Raw genomic sequence first — 5,471 nt, 5'->3', positions numbered from 1 at the left:
GCGACCGCAATCCGTGTGAAAATACGTTTCCCTTGAAACGTGAGAATAAACTTCTTTTGTTCTGTAAAGCTAAGAATGTAACAATAACGTAAAAAAACAAACAAACAATGGGTTCATTCTGTAACTGCACTTAACTCCAAATCTGGCTACATGTTTTTTTTTGATCTGTACAGGTTTACCACAGAGGCCTGACACATAAAATCCCATCCTTCTTCAGTGCTTTTACATAAAAGGAAAGGCTTTTGGACCATTAGGTAGTATTGAAACTTTGCATTTCAAGGCAGACTTGCAACTTTGATCCTGATTCCTTCAAATGCATATCATTTACATTACTGTAAAATGTGCTAATGCCAATTTGTTAGCTTCATGCACAAAAATGCACATATGCATATTAACATTGTGCATGATTTTGGCAAATCAACAATTACATTAGGATGCATGCTTATTTGATTGGAAGGCCTGTAACATGACAGGTGGAATGAAACACTGCGCAAACTGCCATGATCATCCCACATGTGTTGCATGGCCCTCGGTGACTTCAGGTCATTCACTCGCTTTCCAAACAGCTGCTCAACAGTTAATTAGAAACCTGCTTTTGTGTGTGTGTGCTGGAGTGTATATGGGGTGCTAGTGGTGTATTGTGTTGTGTTCAAGCAGCAGTGCTTTTACTTTTAGACAACTTTCACCTTGGGAACAATACATTATGAAATCCCCAGAGAATGAAATCCACAGAGTTCCAAAGGAATCCCAGTTCTTAATCGTAGAGCTGCAGAAACACTCCTGACACTGAGTCCCTGTTCTTCTCTGACTTCCACAGAGACATTGATCTCCGTCTGGAATAGTCATTTCAAACTACCAGGAGCTACTCCAGGAATTCCAGGAGCAGCAGGTAAACCATATTTAAATGTGTCGCCCGCGTTACTCGTCTTAACTCTGCTTCCGTTTCTTTCAGATTTCCCAGCAGATCATCGCTCTTCCTCCTGAGGTCTACCTTTGCCTGATCGCTGGTGATGACAAAACAAAAAGGAGCGGTGATGACTGTTGAGATCTGCTGTTACGTCCTGTCACCAACCAATGGGTCACCAAACACACCCCGAGGCGATGGACAGGGTAGGTGGGGGGGCAGAGTGGCAGCAAAGTGACAAAGGTGCCTATTGATGAAAATAAAATCAGGAGAGGAGGAATGGAAGGGTGGGGAGAGGGGGGGGGGTCACGGGAAATGAGGGTATTTGTCTTTAAAGAAGAGATCGGATGGCCAGGCATCTTTCTGGCCTGCGCGATCACTGTTGTCAGTGTGGCCACTATGGCACAAAAATACAAGGGCCCTTTATGAGGCTGGGAGGTAATTGTGGGGTATAGGTTACTGGGGTATGTGTGTATCAGAAAAAGAACGAGAGACAAAATACCACAGCACAGGTGCCTAGTCTTTTAAATAGCTGCTCAAGTATGAAGGGGAGGAGAGGAAAGGGAGGAGAAGATGGCTTTTCATTCTCCTCCAGACTCAGTGAGAACAATAAAGCAGGGGAAACCCCCTTCTCGCCTCAGGGTGGTGCTGATGGTGGTAAAGAATTGGTGGGTCACTGGGATAAGGGGGCACTGTGTTGGGGATGCTAACAGGTGCACGCATGCACACCCACATAAAAGAATGGCTGGGACATTCCAGTGCTGTTGCAAGTTTCAGTTCAGTGACTACCAATCATGCGTGCTTTGAAAAGCAACATTTGACCAGTGCGTGCTGTAGTGTTTTCGATTGTATTTAACTCCAAGGCAGCCATTGGTTTCCATTCATTTCATGATGGTATAAATATGTATTTGCAGAGACTTCTACTTAAATCAAGGGATCTATCCAAATCATGTTTCAGTTTATCTTTGTGAGAGTTATTCCATCCCACATTCAACAGCTTGAACGATACTGCAGAGTGAATACAAGGAAACAGCCGCCTGGAATTAAGGAAACCAGTTTACACATCATGGAGCGCATTGAAAAAGGGTCAGCAGAGATGTGAATGATTCCTAGTAAATGGGCTAACAATGTGTGAAAACACTGATGTGGCCATAAAAGACATAAGCATGTTGTATTGACTGCAGTATTTTGCGAACCATCCTTTATTCCAACCATAATTATAAACTCAAGTTTTAACACTTTGTTTGTTTAACACTAGTGAGGACATATGCAGAGTCATACTGATTCAAATTAGGATTACTATGTTTCATTATAGATGAATCCAATGATTATTCGGTGGTGACTCGATAACTGGTTAAAACATTTAGTCTATAAAATGTCATTGTATAGTGAAAGCTACCCATTCACTTTACAATGACATGAACAAACAGTCATGCTTGGCGAATCACTTGAACCGACTGGTAGCTTTTGGAGCATCACGTTAGACTCTGCTCTCCACCAACATTATCAAAACATCAAATGAGGAACAATTTTGGAACAATGCTGCTCAGCAGAGAACACACTCAGAGATCTTGGAACCCATCTGCATTGTGTCTGACAACGATAAGCCTCTGGGGGCAAGGGGCTATAGTTCTGGGGTTCCAGGGTAGCCAGCTGTTATCCAGGCCAACGCTGCTCGTTGTTAGTCCGACTAACAACTTGCAAAATATTAGCAAAATAATTTAGTGGAAGGGGTGGGGGCACACTGAAACAGACATATATATATATATATATATATATATATTACAGATATGTGAGTATAGAATAACGTTACAGAACACCTTTTTACCCAGGCCAGACGCCACGATGAAGTGACTGAGGAGCCTGTTATAAATTGCAAGGGGGCAATTTGTGGCCTGAAATTAGATAAATTGATTCATCCATGCAACAGCCCCAGAAAGGCTAAATAACACTAGCAGAGAGCTAAATCTATTTTAAAGTTATGAATGATTCTGTCGACCATTCAGGGGTCGATGCACAAATATGCATACACCCTCAAAACAGAGTGGGTGAAGGTAAGTGAGCTGTGATAATGTGGGGTGGATGTGGCTAATGGCTGATAGCTGCTGATCCCACACTGATTAACTCAGTGTTTTACAGGATGCTGCTAATGGACTGACACACACTAGACAGAAGTCACAAGGGCAACCCTACAGTATACACACACACACACACACACACACACACACACACACACACACACACGTCTGTACACATGCAGACCGACCAGAGATAGATACACACGTCGTGGTTCAACTGAGCAGCCAGTACTGCGTTTTGGATTAAAGGTCTCAGTTAAACGATTCCTAAAGCTGTCATTCACCGTTTTCCCTGAGAATGAAAAGAAATTCTGAATCCTATATTGGTCATACATGTAAACCAGTGTGTGTGTTTAACCCCAACACACACTCACACACACACAGACCAGTGCCAAACTCCAGTAGCTCTCTAAAGTGTCTTCAGCTTGTTGTGATAACCCAGCTCCATCTCATCCTGCTCTGCCGCCAGCTAACACACTATCACTGATTCACCGCCACAGATAAACCACACACACACACACATGCTGACGGAGACAAACAGTGAGATGTGGCGACAAAGACCGGGACGTAAGTACACACACACACACACACACACAAACACACACACTCTCTGAAGATGACAACAACAAAACAACAAAATGGCTGATGCTGTGGACAGGGGGTCCTGTTGTTATTTCCTGTTTTGGAGCAGGGTGGCTTTCTCTGCAGAGTCAAAACACACCTCCAGTAGTGTAGAGGGGGACTGGCAGATTTATCAGTGCACACAGGATTAAATACTCTTTCTTTCAGTCTTGCAGTGTTATCTCTCTTTCAGGTCTGTCTCCTTTTCTTTCTTTCTAGATATGATGTCCTGGGCCACAAAATGCCACTGTGTAGTCTAGGACTGAAGCCGCCTCTACACACAGACACAGACACACACACACATACCCCAAAGCAGGCTTGGGGTGCAGATAGGGGGTATTGATTACAGCTACATATTGATCCTGTATATTGCAGCTGGTGGAAAGTGAGACAGTAGCATTGGTGTTGGGCTCCTCTGTCCCCTCCATTCAGACAGATATGCTGACTCAAGAAATGACTGGAAGCACTGTACAGCATACTGTGTGTGTGTGTGTGTTCCATGCAGATGGCGTCCCATCACCTCGGGGAAGGCAGAGATAAGCAGAGTGTATGGGTTGAGATAAGATGGGAGCAGACACCGGGGAGACTGACTGACTGTAAGTGAGTCACTGGGAAATCTGCAGCTTTATGGCTTCACTGGGCCTGAGGACTCTGAAGGAAACACTTTTACTGGAAGACACGAGTCGGCCACACTTAAACTGCTTTATTAGCAGTGTGTGTCTACAGTATAGTAGTATAGCGTAGTCTGTGAAAGCTCATTCCTCACATCTATAAACACATTTCACAAGTCCTATATGTATAAGAGATTAAATATTAAACACACAAACTGATGTTTAACGCAATAAATCGCATTCAACTGTCATGTATGACATCACACACAACTCTGAAGACATGACATTTTCACGTCCTCATGATATGCTTCCACTTCAAGTTGATATGCGATCATACTGAATTCTCTCCCATCCCTCTGTGGAACCAATGCGATATACTCAATCACTGTACGTGGGATTCACTGACAAATGAATGAATCTGAAATAATTAAATATCACTGCTGATGGCTTCAAGCTCAAAAAGGTTGCCGTTATCAAAGTCTACCATCAGTTAAACGGTTTAACTGATGGTAGACTACGCTACGCTATGGTTAGCGTAGCGTAGCTCCAAACAGCTCCAAACACCAAGAGCTCAGTTCCAAATAAAACGCATTCTTAGCCATAACATGCGCAACGCTTCTCCGCCGCTGTCAGCCAGAAATACCGTTAGTACGAATCCTTTTCCATGCTAGCTGTGGGGTTGACCGACCCTTTCTTACGATGTCCAGTTTTTCTGGAAATGTCCTTCTTGAGAAATCTGTTTCTCCTCCTTCAGCCATTGAGTGTTAAAACAACAAAGCTAGGCAAAAATAAAATAATCTACAGCAAGCAAAACACTGAAAATGTCATAACTTCTCTTCCATATGTTTCAACTTGAACTCTTACTAAACACTAAGATCTGCTAGCTAGCTTTCCGTTTGACAAAATTCACGCTGGCCCACTGACCAATCACAGCGCACGTTAATGCTGACGTACTTGGGAGGCTACCTGGGTGGCAGTGGCACGTCAAAGAATACGCCCAACATGTCAAACTAAAGATCTGATTGGTTGAATACTATGACAATCAACAATATCGTCCCCATTCACTTAAACTGCAAAGGCTCTCTAGAGGACCTCGGGCCTCTCTCCTTACATAGAGACACAGGGGCTGAATCTGATTGGATAAAAGCTCTCCTTAAAACAAGCTGCACTGGAAGCAGAGCAACAGAGGAAGACAGGAGCTGTGCAATGAGAAAATAAGCTAATGGGGAAAATAATTATAATACATGTAGTGTATTT

The sequence above is a fragment of the Anarrhichthys ocellatus genome, unplaced genomic scaffold (assembly GCF_004355925.1).
Source record: "Anarrhichthys ocellatus isolate YVR2014 unplaced genomic scaffold, GSC_Weel_1.0 scaffold483, whole genome shotgun sequence".
In the NCBI taxonomy this organism is placed as follows: Eukaryota; Metazoa; Chordata; class Actinopteri; order Perciformes; family Anarhichadidae; genus Anarrhichthys; species Anarrhichthys ocellatus.
The sequence above is the reverse complement of the archived record's forward strand: the minus strand, read 5'-3'. Positions refer to the sequence as shown.